Source organism: Diplotaxodon limnothrissa, linkage group LG5 (assembly GCF_057381915.1).
Source record: "Diplotaxodon limnothrissa isolate DT_005_m linkage group LG5, D_limnothrissa_male_GT1.1, whole genome shotgun sequence".
Lineage (NCBI taxonomy): Eukaryota > Metazoa > Chordata > Actinopteri > Cichliformes > Cichlidae > Diplotaxodon > Diplotaxodon limnothrissa.
The window spans coordinates 29,842,326-29,857,943 of NC_140600.1; the positions used below are offsets into that span (position 1 = coordinate 29,842,326).

The 15,618-nt window shown below is 39.4% G+C and overlaps 1 protein-coding gene across 1 annotated transcript in view; it reads left to right on the top strand.

Moving 5' to 3' along the window:
• The first annotated feature begins 1,848 nt into the window (after positions 1-1,848).
• ripor3 (RIPOR family member 3) overlaps positions 1,849-15,618 on the top strand; it is a 52,605-nt gene continuing 38,835 nt past the window's right edge. Inside the window, exons 1-2 of the mRNA XM_085354488.1 lie at positions 1,849-1,944; positions 14,613-14,705. The gene's annotated coding sequence lies outside the window, so the exon portion shown is untranslated. The remainder of the gene's footprint in view (positions 1,945-14,612; positions 14,706-15,618) is intronic.

Sequence of the window (15,618 nt, forward strand, 5' to 3'; positions counted from 1 at the left end):
CTGATTTGGAGAATTTCACACAACAGCTTTTAGTTTAATTGCAACTTCAAGGGCTTTGGTCAGAGTGAGATGTCTTCTGAGGTTTTCACACAACAACAAGAAAAAACTCTGGGTTGTTCCAACTTTAAACAATCCAACATTTTTCAGTTTGTGTTTACAGACTGCACATTTCTGTCTGATGGCTCTGTCAGCCTCTAATGTGGGCGTGCTAATAACACAAATAACAACAACAAAAACAACATAAGAATGTGAGACTAAAATGAGCTGCAAGGCAAGCAGTTTACCTGCACTGGGTTCAGCTTTACATTTCATCTCCTTCTTTTTGTGTTCATTTTTTAATGTTTTCTGGTGCCATTAAAGGGGAATTATCTGCACTTTGGCCAAACTGTGATCGCCTGAAATCTGAAGAATATTTAAGTGCGACAGAGATTTCTTTTTAATTAGAGTAATTTAAATTCAAGTGGGTCAAACCAGTAAAAGTGTGTAATAACCAACCGTATGCCGTGTGCAACTTGTAGACAGGTTGCTGTTTCCTTCTTTTAAAGGTTTTGAGTTGTTTTTTTGTTTGCTTTGTTGCATAAGTAAGATGTGAAAGTGAAAAAGAAGAAGATTTATATATTTATATACAAGTATGTGATTTAAAGCAAACCCCTCCCAGGTTATAAGTTGTTAGGGGTTTGTTGTCTTTTCTCGCCTTCACTCAATTTGGAGGTTCGCTCTCTCCACTCTACATTTACATCCAAGCGTATAGATGTGACGACTCTGCTTGCAGTGTTCAATGTTTATTTTTCTGAATGCATGGCCATCAGTCAGCACTGATGTATGTGGTCTGCGCTGGAGCCAAGTTCCTTAGTTTAAAGCCAAACATGATACTCTCCAAGCGCAGCTGGGGGAAGGGGAAGAAAAAGAGGGAATGGGGAAGAAGGAGGAGGAGGGGATCTTCTAAAAAATTTTCATTTGCAACTCAGAAAAGACAAAGAAAGTAAAAGCAAAGGGAAGTAACAGGGAAGGTGAAGTTAAAAGAAGAGCTTAAGATTAGAGGATAGTTAGAAAGGGAGAACACATATCACCCAAAGGAGAGCGGAAGGAAAACGAGAGATTTTGAGGTCATAAAATAATCAAAGTAGGGACAGTTTACGAGAGAGAGTATCACAGAGTCGAATGGAAGGAAGCAAGGAAAATAACAGATCAGAGATGGCAGAAAGAAGAAATGAAGCATCTAAACAATGACTGGAAAAGAAGAGAGGAGAAAACGGGAAGCTGGGAAAAGTGGAAACAGTTGATTGAAGGAGGAGGCATGAAAAGAAAGATACCGAATGACAAGTGTTGAATGTTCTGAAGAGGGGAGGCAGGCTGAATGCGAGAGACAAGCTCAGAGAGGGAGAAAGAACCAAAGTGGTTCAAGAAAAGAAATTTGTTTAACAAAAATCAAGGATGGGAGAGAAAGGGGTGATGAAGAGCAGGAGGAAACTTTGTCAGATTCAGTTAATGCAGCTAAAGGGAAAAAGGGCAGATTTTAAGTGCGGGAAGCCCTGAAAGAGGAGGAGAGAAAGACAGAAGAGGGAGTGGAGAGGGAACCGAGGGGGAGAAGAGAGGAGGAGAGGCAGAGCTGGAAAACAGTGTGTGACAGAAGAAGAGAGAGCAGATATGAGAAGGAGTGAGGAGACCTGAGAAAAGAACCTAATTCAGCATTGTGTTTCCAGCCAGCCTCTCACACTGCTGTGAAACCCTCTTGAGCTGCGCTGCTGCTGCATGACTGAACGCTATCAGTCCCGAGCAGGCAGCCGACAAACCCACACACACACACACACACACACACACACACACACACACACACACACACACACACACACACACAAATGGATATGACTCGTCCGCTGAGGTGGTTTGGTGTGGTGGACTTGGAGTGACAGTTGGGAATAACTGGTTTCTTCGTCCTGTCAGGTAGGTTTAATATGACTTTAAAGATTATATTATATCATGTGGACTTATATTAGTGATAGTTTGTGTTTCTGAGCATTAACGAAGCATTAATGTGAAAGCTGAATGCCTTATTCTTGCAAAATTAGTCCAGGAAAAGTGTCTCTTTTTTTGCCTTTTCTCGTTGTTGATCTCTGGTTAATTTCTACCAGCCGACCTGAAACATTCATTAGAGTTAACATATTTCCATATCTGATATTTGATATCCCAACAAAAAACATTTGGAATCTGGTCTTTTAAGGGAAATCAGAAACTATTTGTATCAATATTTGTATGAAGATGCAAAATCTTTTTGTGTTTTTGTTTTTTTGCCACAGTAAGGAAGATTCTCTGCTTGTGTAGCTCCATGTTGCCTGATTAGAGTTTTTTTAAAGCTAAAACTTGGTAGTTTGAGTGTTTTCCATGATATTTAGAACCAAAGAAAGATTTGTTTTTCATGCTGTTTGTTTTAAGCGTTTTCAAGTGTGGAAAAATACAGTGTAAATTGGGCAGGTGATCATGACTGTGCCTGGTTCCACCCGGCTTAGAGGATAAAAGGTCTCCTTAGAACATACACAGAACAGGGCAGGGATGCAGGTTTTCCAGGTTTAGCAGCCCAGAGTGGCCGGATATTGTTGGTCTCAGTCACAGTATCTTCTGAACTCTGAGTCAGTCTGTGACATCTGCATTAATCCAATGATTTTACAGACTTCTTTCCTCCAGTCTTTGCAAAATTGTCGCCGTGCATTTTTAGATTTTGTGTTTCTTATAAACAACCAGCGGGTCACGGCACCAACATCAAAGGGAACCTTATCACTCCCACTTATCAGTTTTATTGTGCAAATCCATTGTATTATATATCCTCACACTTAACCCACTTCCCCAACTCCTCAATAATATAGATAAAGATCAGCTACTACCAGGGGTTAGTACCTGATCTTCCTTCCCAGGTCATCACTAGCTATTTTATAATCTATTTTTACACATGCTCAAGTAGTGAGGCATTAAACTGAGTAGTTAACTTCACTGTTACTCACCCTCCCAAAGCAAAGAGAAGCACATACACGGTGTTTGCAGCCTCCTTCTTTGTTTCTTGATCTTTCTTCAGCCTAGTACTGTAACTGGGTGTTTGTGTGGTCAAATATAGCTACTTACTACTCCTTCTAATACAATATCCTGTTTACTGTGACAATGTATAAGTAATCTGGCAGTAATTCAGTATCCGCTTCATTCTTGAGCATATTTTCAGACAAAACCTGGCATCTGTTCAAGGTATCAGTGACACAGTTTGTGACCTTACATCTTGCATCAATGATTTTCTTTTTTCAGTTTTAAATTAAAACATCTCCAAATGTTTTCCCCCCTCTGCTCTTTTGTATTCTGTCCCGCCCTGTATCCTCATACTTCTCCTCCTCTCCACCTTTTCCGTTCCTTCAAATACATAAAGGGTATTTGCTCTCATAGACTTTCAGTTTCTCATGAACCCCCTCAGCGAGTGCAGCTCAAACTGACAAGCTGCCAGAGAAAATATCAACACAACAAGCCGGGTCAGAATCTGCTGCTCGCGTACCCTCACTCCACCCCTTCCTCCCACTCCCTCCCCTCTGTCCTTCTCCTCATTTTATTCTCCTGCACAGTATTTATGTCTCGTTCTTTTCTCTCTCACCATCTATTTCCTGGCTCCTTTGATTTTCGGGGGATTTTCTTAGTCCAAGTCTTCCCTGGTTTTGTTAAGTTCATGTGGTGTGTTGTGTGTGGCTTTGGCTACACGGATCATTAGATAGACGCAGTAGGAGGTCAGTGGTTCCATTGTGGTTGAATTAAATGCTAACACTTGTCACTGAGGAAAATGCGCCTGAGGGGATCAAGAGACACTTAACAATAAAGAAGGTGGTTGGGCTGTCTGTGTCGGTCACTCTTCCACATTTGCTGGTTCCACACTAATTGGCTCAGACTTCTGAACAATGGCAACATTAGTGGTGGGGACGCAGACTAGCATTTGTCTTTATGATTTAATGAAGCATGCAGCTATTTGGTATCGTTGTCGTCACTGTTTTGTTATCAGTCAGATTTACATTGATTGTTGTGTTTGAGGAGACTTTATCTAGCTGGTTTTGAAAGGATGGGTGGCAGAGGGGAGACTGAACGGTGGATTAAGCAGCTGACAGGTGATGAAGTCATTTTCAGCCTGCAAGTCAATTGTGTAGCTGTGCTGTGTTTGTCTCACGCTTTACCAAACGATTGCAGCGATGCATGGTTTAGTTTTGCTTGCTGAAAAGAAAGCAAGGAAGAGGTATGACATGACAACACTAAAACAACAGAAATGACATAATCTGCAGACATTTTTTTTTATTTAAAGAAATAATGTACATAAAAAATACCTAACCTGAGATAAACAAGTGTAAACTCACAGAGCGAAGAGGATCAGTTTTATACACGATTGCAGTCACTTATTTTCTAACCACTCCAGCGCACAGCAGTCTAGGAAAGAAATTAACTGTGTTTGTGTGATTGGATCAGATATAAATATAAAAACATACTGGGTTTAATTCTTCCACGCACGTGAGGGGTGAAGGTTGGGATATGTTTTCTGTGCCATTTTTTTTTGTGATGCATGGGAAAAAGAAGAAGCTACTTAAATTCGGAGTGAGATGCTGATCACGCTCTTTAGTATTTCAAAATTTGACACTGGACTTTTGAGGAACATTTGAAGTTTGTGTGCCATATGTGTGTATGTGTTGGTGTTTACATGTACAAATCTGAGGTAAATGCTGCATGCGTGTGACATGTGTGCAGACGTACAGCTAAAACTGTCTGATGACTCCCCTTTTGCTTTGCCTCTGAACACATTAGTAACACTAACATCATGACATCACCCACCAGATGCTTTTACAGGACCCACGTGAGCACAGACTCACTGAAAGCTTATCTTGACCCATGCTCTGTGACCTCCAGGTTAGGTCCATGATCCCTCTGGAGAAAATGATGAACTGAAAGAAAAATCCACAGCTTGAAGAAATCTATTCCTCCTGCCCCACATGAAAATGTTTTGTTCAGAACATGATCTTTTTATGTGCCAAATGAAAGCCCCACAAAGCTGTTTATTTGCTAGCAAATAAATTAAATGTCAATTGAGGGAAGTAATCCAGAAGAGCAGATGGAAGCACTACACTGAGCCTGATTAATTACACCACAGTGACATGTTAGATTCTTTCTAGAAACATTTCTGGATGCGATGGACTAGCTTTGGCTAGCAGATCTATGCAAAGCTTCTGTTTTATCTTGTGAAAATTTGTTGGGGTTGATTTGAGATTTGTCATCTGTGAGTAAAAAGGAAAGTGAAAAATAGAGAAAAATGTCAGAAGATGTCATTAACCCACAGTTAATCTGTAGCTCCCTTCAGTATTGTAAAAAGAGTTTCAGCTCATTTATTAGCTCTGCGGCTACACTTTATTGCTTTGGTTCCCTCCTGCTGTTCTCAAAATGTTGTTACCGGGTTTAAAACCCAGTATGTTTTTTATATAAAACCCAATGTATATGCCACGCTCAGTGCCAAACTATGCACCAAATCAAGTGAAATCTTGAGACACACTGAGGTCATTTCATGTCAACTGGCCAAATGCTCACAGCCTGACCAGCTCTGATTTCCAGGGTGATGACACACATCTTATTTTAGCTTTCTAATGTTATTAGTTTGCTCACAAAAATATTTTTGTAATGAAGTTAGGGGCATTTCTGAGCCATCTTTTCTGAGCAGCATGTTCTTCCACTGGGCTGTCCCACTGTAAAAAATTCAAAGCCGATATGAGGATGAAGAATCCTGTGCTCAGGAGAAAGTAGAGTTAAGTGAAAAGAAGAGAGGTTTGACCATTCCTCTAACTTCATCACCAAAATATTTTTTATGTCCAAACAGGTAACAGCAGTAAGCTAAAATTTGGTAGTTTTCCTTGACAAGTGCATCATCACCTCGGAAAGTTTTTCAGGGAAGTGAGAGATGGTCAAGCTTTTACTTAAATTTGGTCAGTTGACATGGAATGAGCCACTAGAGAACAACACTATTCTTCTCGTGAGAGTTAGATAACATTTAGTGGTCAGAGATGTGCTAAATTAGAAGCTTGCTGCTCAGCTTTGCATTAACACTGGAAATGAGCAAGTCTGTATAAATACAATGTAACCAACACAGCATCACACATTGGTCATTAACTGTTTTCAGCAGATGTCATCAGCAAATGCAGGATCTGAATGGGACACTCAGGCACACTATAAATCCACTTTCATACCTCCCTGAAGCATACTCTGCATTATCTTGATGTTCGACTCTAATCTATGAACTAAATGTGATAATGTTTTTAATTAGACTTAAAGCAGGTGATTGGGAACATAAGTTCATCAGGAAATGTTTACTGAGGCCACAGAGCGAGAGTGCTGAAGAGTGGTTCTCAGGTCCTGCTCACAATAAGAAAAAAGAAGGCTTAAGGGACTGTACTGGCTTCACTTTTGAGACCTGGAAGATACAGCTATTTTTTTTTTATATACAGTCTGTGGAAAGAAATAGTAATTGTCACGGTCTGGCTGGCAGATCGTGGGGAGATGGGGAAATAGGACCCAAACGCTGGACTTAATGGAATGAACAGTGGGTTTATTTACAGTGAGGTAAATGTACACCACACATTGAATCTCCAAAAGTGCTCCCTCGACTCCCGTGACGTGTCTTCTCCCAAGTGCTGGTATCCCGTGCTCTCTGCCCCTGTGCCTTCACACACCCCGTGTGTCTTGCAGTCCTGTGTTCCGCTGTCCTCCTGGGGAAAAACACAGACACAGCCGTTATGGCACCAACTCCGGCAGGCATACACTTTAACAACACTAGAAACACTGACATGGAGTCTAACTCAACGATCATGCGCCGGAGGAAGCTCCATCGCTCTGTTAAGTAGCTCCCCCGACGATCCTGATCAGAAGCAGGTGTGTGGTAAGCTAGGCGTGACCAGCAGCTGGCAGGGCCACACCCATCAGGCCTGCAGGTGGCTGTCCTTCATCCTCCAGCCTCACACACATACACACACCAGCATTGAACACAAGAACACAGTGCAGCAAACATACATCCAATACACTAATAACAATAAAGGTCCACACTGTTCACGAACCCCGAGTCCCCGGAACCGGGTCCGTGACAGTAATAGAAATAGCCACAGTGACTATCATCAGTGACTGACACATAATGACCTGATAAAATCAAAGCCCTGAATGAGTGGTATCTAACTCTAAAATTACAAAACAAAACCTCTGGGATCCCCACAAATGATTGGCAAGCTCGTGCTGTACATGTTATCATGCTGTAAGCTTCAGTTTATAATTATAAATGTTTTGAGAAAGAACAATAACAGATAGGCTTAAATCAAATTACCATTTAGAACAGCGTTTGTTCTTATCTCAAAACATCTGTATTTGCGGTTAGGACCTTCACGAAATCTTTTTCAGGACTAAAATGTGCTTTGAATTAATGGGGGAAATAATTCAAGAGTAGGAGTGATTTCTTTTGCAATGGTGGATATCAGATTATTGGAAGGGAATATTTCCATTGTTCCACGACCGCTCATATGTCTTTATTTTAGTGGGAGTGAAGACAAACACAGACTTTTTTTTTTCTAAATACATAAAGGGACTTTTGTATGAAGTCTCTTAGAAACTTGTGTAAAAAAAAAACTACCCACTCAGTCACTTAGTGGTTTCAGCTCAGCTACACTGGTCTCTTAACTGGTTTTGGTCAGGTGTACTATGCATGTATAAACAGATCTGTAGCTCTTACTGTCAGTACGCCATCCCGTTACATAACTCATGTTAACTACAGCGAAATACCCCGACGATGACTGGAATGTGTCGAGTTTTGACCTGGCGGCTGTGGTCGAACAGGTTTTTCAGCAACAAGTACTCTGCATGTGTTCATTGTCAGAAAAGCAATTATTTTTCATTGTCATGGCAACGTAGTTCCAGTATGGCTTTTTTGTCTTCAGATAAAACTGTTTGTTTAAACCCAGCTGGTAACTCTTGCCTGTGAGAACAATGTGTAGAAAATCATTTTGATGTGTCGCAAATTTAGGCGTCCCGAACAGTCAGGCTCACACACACTTGGCCCACTGTGGATTTTTTAACTGTTAACCAGCTCTGCCATATTTCCTGTCACAAGTCACTGCGCAGCGCTGACTAATAAACCAAGAATGCTTCAAATCTTTAAAAATAAGCCCTCTATTTATGTCCCCAAGGCTAATAGTGTTTTTATTGATAGTCAGGCATCTATTGCTGCACTCAGGGAGAACTTTTATTTACTACACTTCTTAATTTATTAGTAATTATGAAGTTTCTGATTAAAACTCGTAAAATGTGAGGAATCTCATTTCAATTAATCGGTAATTTGGAAGCACGAGTGCTGTTGGGGCTATAAAAAGGGAAGTTATTTCATACAGGATGTCTTATTCACCCATTCATTAATGTAATCACTTTTACATCTATGTGCTTTCTAACATTCATACTCCAGTTCAAGCACTTTTTTAGCATCAATACTGTACGTGCATTACTACAGTTTTGAGATACACAACAGTGTTAGTGATTGTTAATTCAATGACACTAAGGTTCACTAAGGTTCTAGTAGGTTACATTAAAACATATGATGAGGTTGTAGAAAATAACATAATGTTGAAGAGTTAAGAACTCGTATCAGTATTTGTGACCCCTTACAAACAACATTAATGTCAAGTTGGGACACTTTTGTTGCATTTGTTTGTGAGTTTTAAGCAGTTGCTCCAAAGAAAAAGTTATAATTTAAACTTTAATGGTTTAATTTTAAACTACAGTCAAACACCATTATACTATGGTATTATTATATTAATACTAGTACTATTCCACACAGAAAGAGCCAACATATTTGTGTCTCCATTTTCCCTCTAATCATCAAAAACTGTCACATTTATCTGAAGAACTTTTGGAGAGGCCTGATCTTTGCTTTGGGAGCCACTTAGCTGAATGTCATTGCTCTAAGCTGAGCATCATTCATACTTTTAGGTATGAATAGTAAGTCTTTTGTTTTTGTTTAAAGTTTTATAGAGCTTATTTCTCCTGCACACAGAAAGACATTAATATGCTTTTTTCACTCATAAACTCTGGACAACCTGCTGGAATCAGTTCTGGATATTTTCGTTAGTGATGCAGCAGGAAAAGCAGGGAACCTGTGAGTCAGGTGAGGGAGCTACCTGGACCAGTTAATATCTAATTTGCATTCTCACATGTCGCGTGACGTCTAGAAAGATTTGGGGTTGCAGTTCATGTGTAAAAACAACTTAGCGTACATGGACCTGACAGCATGCTCGGTGAATTACAGTCCTCTGGGGTCCAGTCTAACAAGATGGCGCTCATCAGTCTGATTCCACGACCTCTTAAAAATTGCAACTGTAGAATAAGCTGTGAAGCAATAACTAACTCTGACGTTCGGCTCCACAGCAACTTTTATTATTTTACCAGAGTTCAGAGCTACAAAATTACCTCACTGCTCAGACAAGATAGACATTATACATGTTTTTTCAGGTGGGATTTTTAACACTTTCTTGAGTGTTTTACTTCTCTTTAACTGTCCTCAGTTTTAAAGTTTTAAAATGTGAATAACAATAATAATAAAAAAAGCCCAATAAGACGAGTTTTATGACTTTTTTAGGTTGGAAATTATTGCAGGAAACCTCTGTAATTAGTCAGTAACCCTTCTTTTCACTCATTTTTATGTTCCCACAGTTACAGAAAGCTTTTAGAGCTGAGCGTATACGTCGGTAACAGCTGTATAATGGCCACAGTGCTGAACAAAGCACACATTGTACCTTACATTATAGTCACAGTATAGCGCAGCAGTTTGGGCGCTAATGCTGCCATAAACCTGTCTTGCACACTCATGCACAATTTCAAAGAAACAAGCAGAGCTGTGAGTGGATGTCAGCCTTTATTCTTACAACAAAATAAAATAAAAAATCTATAAACTTCACATTGCAGCTGAAAACATCCAAATTAAATTGTTCTAGTGCTTTCAAGAATGCTGTCAGGATGTTAGTAAGCTACAAAAAAATGAAGTAAGAGACCAACAAATTGGTCTGCATGCATTTGTATTGTTTCTTCAACACCAGAGCTTTACAGACATTTAAACCAGCATTTGAAGCCTGTACAAATACTGTAATGATGTTATGTCTTTAACTACACAGACATGATGCACAGACTTGGTTGGTTGTTTTTAAAGGCTTTACAATAATCTTCAAGCCCCACGAGTCTATTATAACAAAACACACTGCAACTCCCCACCTCCTTCAGCACAGACAACCACTCAGGGTCAAAGGTCAAAATGATGATATTCTCCTTGACAGGTCAGCAGTTTCAAAAGCGTTCCAAATACACTGTGGCTATGAAGATGAATGTAAAGGTCAGTCTCATGCTAAGTAGAGTGTGTGTTCTGTGTTTTCACAGCACTACGCCTAACACTGACAATATGATCATAATATCTTTGTGATCTTTTGTGTCCATATGGAGGGGTATGTTTTATTTTAATCATTTCTAAGCATATGGCATGGAGGCTTTTCTGTTTGCTGTTGATAGATGATAATGTGTGCCTCTGTGTTAGGCAGATGGACAAAAGCGATGCATGGTGTACTCAGCAAATTTATCCAGACGACTCAGTAAACCTGCTTCTCGAAGCTGCTTGGGCATACAGCGTCTGCAGAATTCATATTAAATCTAAGTGAAGCTAGAAGTTAAAAAATGTCATGCTTTTTTTCCTTTATGGAGGTTACAGAATCACATGGCAGCACTAACAACCACAGCACATAGTAAGCTTTTTTCACCTTTTTTTTTTAAAAACAGCATGTGAACTTCCTCTGCAAATAGCACCTATACTTTTTATTTCATGCATCTCTGTTCTCTGTGATTGAGTGCCAGTCAATTAGGCACATGTGCTCACTATAGCAGCCTTTCAGAAACCTGGTCATGACTGCACATAGATAAGAAAGCATCTGTGTTTTTTGTTGTACCTGCTGAGGAGAAAAGAGTTAAAGTGAAAACATCTCTTTGCTCTTGCTTGACTCGGAGATACAAATTACAGCTGATCTGAGGTTAAATGAATAACAAGTGTTGTGTTTTAGGTTGGATTGGGAGCCTCGATGCCCCCCACAAGTCCCATTTGTCTGAGTGAAATGCTTACAGCCTCAGGAGGCAGAACAGGAATTTCCATTTCATGCTTGGCTGAAGTTCCAGATTGGCCAAGCTTACACCACAGGGCCCTTTCAATGGCTTACATTATGACAAGTGAAATCAATCATTTGAAAGGAAAAACTGTACTAAACGCCTTCCTATATATCAGATCTGAATATAAAATCTGAAATTCCTGATTTCTTTAGACATTTACCTCCATGTGTAATAGAGGAACTGGAAGTGACAGTGACATGATAGCGCAAACATAAGCTCAGATTAATGCGTAGGGTTAGTTTCTCTTATTCACAGTAGCTAGCGTATGGCTAGTGTCGAAGGTGTTTCTGTAGGATTATTAGAAGAGGCTAATGCTAGGGAAATATTCTCATGGTTAGACGAACCAATGCAAAGCCTCCATTTGGATTCATTAAGAAATTATGATCACCATTTAATTCAGAGGAGTCAATAAAATAAAATAACGGGTGGCCGTACCTAAACCTTCAAACCTGAAAATGAACTGATGAGTGGAGTGGACACCAACAGAGAATGTCATTGTATTAAATAACAGCCAATTAGTCATTACACAAGTTTTGAGCATTTAAAAAGAAGAGGTCAAGTCTCCACCTGCTGTCTGTGTGAACGTATGAGTGTGTGCGTGTGTGTGTTTGTGTGTGTGTGGGTTGTGTTTTCTAGCAGAAGTTGCTCCCTGCTGGACTGAACTCGCTGGCCTCACTCCCTGCAGGGCCACTGGGTATCAAATACGACACAACAAGTTCCCACTGTGATCCTTATTCTTATTTTCTTTTGTGTGTGTGTGTGTGTGTGTGTGTGTGTGTGTGTGTGTTTGCAAACTTTTCAGTACTTTTCAGCACTTCATATTTTCTCTCACGAACCACGGTTGTTGTTGTTGTGTTTCAAAAAAGTTTATTCAGGTGAATAGTGTCATGGTTCATTGTGATGCAGGTTCATTAAAATTTAAGCTTATCTGTTAGTCATCCAACAATCAGAATGATGATTTTATCTCTGATTGCTCAGTCCACAGGCGTGTGTGTTTTTGGGCACACACATGCCTATAAGCATGTGAGATAGTCAGATCCTTATGTACAAAGTACTGCATGAATAAGGCTGATAATGATTTGTATTTGCACTTTAATTGGTCAAATAAACTGGAAAATACAGCCTTAATGCAGCCATTTGTCATTTTAATTAACATGTTAAGTGAAATAAATCTTTGTTAATGTAGCAGAATCCAAACTTGTTTAACTTTTAAGGCTGATCTCTAGAAGCCTATTGCTAACTTTAAGTCAGTGGTTTAAAGTTATTGAATCTTAAACCACAGTAACATCTGTGAGACCCTTTGGTGCCGTAATCTCATGCAAAGTGCTTCCTTCCCCATCTTCTGCTAAAATCATCAGACTGTGTGGACTCAAGGTGCTTTATTCTGCAGGCTACAAACCCTTAAATAAAAATATTTTTTTAAAAATACCTACACTGTCTTTTTCTGCTCTTGGTTCTGTATGATGTCAGAGAGAGCAAGTCTCACTAAGATTGTTCAAGTTTCACAATTTAATTCATAGAGGCCAAGAATACAAAATAAGGAAACAGAAATGAGCTCCTTTCATTAAATAATTGCATGATGGCACAAACATAAGTTTGAATGCAGGTGCTGGGTCCATATGTGCTTTTTACATGTACAGATTTGAATTACAGATTTTGTCTTTACTCAGCACTGAAAAGCAGGACTGGTCTTGTCATTAAAACAGTGTGATATATCACAGCTTTAAATTCTAACAAGCTTCCACCGGTAGTTGAGGTAAATCTCAGTCTCCTGCCACAGGACCCTCCGGTATCATGTAATACATCTGCTATGAGCATCTTTCCTTCCACGTTTTGTTGAATCTATTAGTGTCTTAAATCAACAAACCAGTGTCTGCAGCATATGGAAAGCTAAAACCTACAGAGGCAGTAGACTCAACACAGAGTCAAATTTATCTCTAAAGATAAAATACAACAGCTGATAAGAATTTCATTTGTTCTGAAGTAGTTGTTATATAGAGGCACAAACACGCACAGAGGATTAACATACAGTGTGCAAACATAAATTTATACTTGAACTGGAGAAGAAAAAAATAATCCACGTTATGTTTGTACTGGAAAAAGTGATAGAAAAACGTGTGATTTTGCATAAAAATTGAAACTCTACATTTGTGCGGTGTGTTGTTCAGCATGCTTGGAGCTCAGTTTAGGTGGTGTAGACAGCCAGTTTAATCAAAGAGGAATACTGTGGGGAGTTTGTATGATTACAAACCCAGAGCTTTTCCACATCTTGTCCTCCTCTTCCTCTCATATCCATTTCTTTCTTTTTGTGTCCCTCTCATCAAAGATCAAAAAATGTGAAAAGAACGACAGAGACACAAACTAGGAAATAAGAATGCAGAAAAATGGAAATAGTTACATTTCACTCTTAGTTTAGTCCATATAGACTAAATATGGATTCCCTCTTGCTTTCCACTCACCTAAAAAAAACTTACTGTAGAAATACTGGGGGTCTGTCAGGTAAAGAGGGATAAACAAACAATGAAAAACATGTAGAAAAACACAAAACTACATCTGAGAGAGCATTAAAGACCATTAAAGCTCATGGTTGGCCTGAAGTCAACCTCCCCTATATTTCTAAAAAGAAATTTAACGATTTGCAAATCATACAGCAAAGTTCAGATTAAAGTTTCATTGAAGATTTACAGTTTATTATAGCACTTGGCATATCATCTTAAGGAAAAAGCTCTAGCCTTGTGCTGAATTTGACACCAAAGATATCGTTGGGTCAAAGGAACCCACTGCCCTGGTTTAAGTTATATTTATACAGTAGATTCTAGTTTATTCACATAAATGGTAAGTTTTACACACACACAAACAAGTCATTGAGTTCCACAGGGTTCTGGTCTAGGACCAATACTTTTTATCTTATGCATGCTACCTTTGGCAATCTTATTATAATATACTGCATACAGTTTAATTGTAGACCATACAAAGCTTTAGTTACATATATGACAGCAAACGAAACAAATGAATATGTTCGGTACAAGGAGATTATGTATAACATTGCAACAACTGACCAGACCAAGTGAAGTGCTCTGAGATTTTCTGAGTTCTATGTTGGAGATAAAGAAATATAAACTTAAACGACATCTATTGAGTTGATTTCAGTGTTTGTGGTGAAAGAACTGAAGCGGTTCATTTTATTTTTCAAACAGATTCTGCCTTTTCTGAGGTTCAGGTCAGCTTAAAAATGTATTCATACACAGCTACTGTGATCAGAAACAGGCATTTGTGGATTGTTGATCATGCATGAAAACAGCAGTGCTTTTAAAGCATGACAGTTTCATTTTCATTCTACACTTTACGGCAGACTCCAACCTTTTTTCATTTTCTTATTGTTTCAGTGTTGTATGAAGATGCGGTGACAGCAGCTGGAACTGAGCCCTGACAGCTTTACAGCTTGGACGTCTCCAAAACAGACAAAACAGGACAACAAAGTAAGAACAGAAAGTGGCAAACTGGCTCATGTTAAAGCTTTTTGTCAGTTCACGATAAATCCTTCTTCTATCTGGATCCTGCTGCTCCCATGAACAACTGGAAGTTAGCCTGATAAACATAAACAGCTTGGATTTAAGTGTAATCCACATCTGGATGCCAAAGTTATCATCGCCATTGCTCACATAGTTCCACACCAAGCTGTTTATTGATGAACATAATCAGTTCATCAACTGGCCGGTGCACACTGATGTAAACAGTCACTGTGTGTGTGCACGTCTGTACAAGTGTGTTGGGCCAGACAGATGTTTTTCATCTTTTGAAGATCAAGTCAAATGTGCACGCAAGCATGCCTTTGTCTTTGGCAGGGTTGTGTATGTGTGTGCTGGAAAGTACAGATGTTTGTATCTTTGAGGATGTAGAGAAACCAGGCAAGTGTGCGTGTGTGCGTGCGTGTGTGTGTGTGCGTGCTCGTGTACATGGATGTTAGTCCAGATGTTTGTATCTCCACAGGAAAATAGAGATGTACGCTGTGTGCGAAAGAGTTTATGTCAATAGATTTAAGAGATTAAATTACTTCAGTCTTTTAATCTTTGCCCTATCTCGGTCTAAACACACAGGAACCCTGGATATCACCGCATAACACAACACACAGCAGGGAGAGAGGGCTGGGGTTGAGCGACAGGCACCAAGAGAGGACTTAGGGAGGTCCACAGAATGAGGTGGAGGACAAGTCAGTAGTCAAAAGGAAAAGGAAAATGGGAAATATTCCTAAAAGTTACCAGTGTCAATATAATAATAATAATAATAAACTTTATTTATAAAGCACACTAAAAAACCAAGGGTATACCAAGGTGCTTGACAAAAATAAAATAGGAAAAGGGAGATGGGAGGGAAAAGAGAAAGGACCTGGCA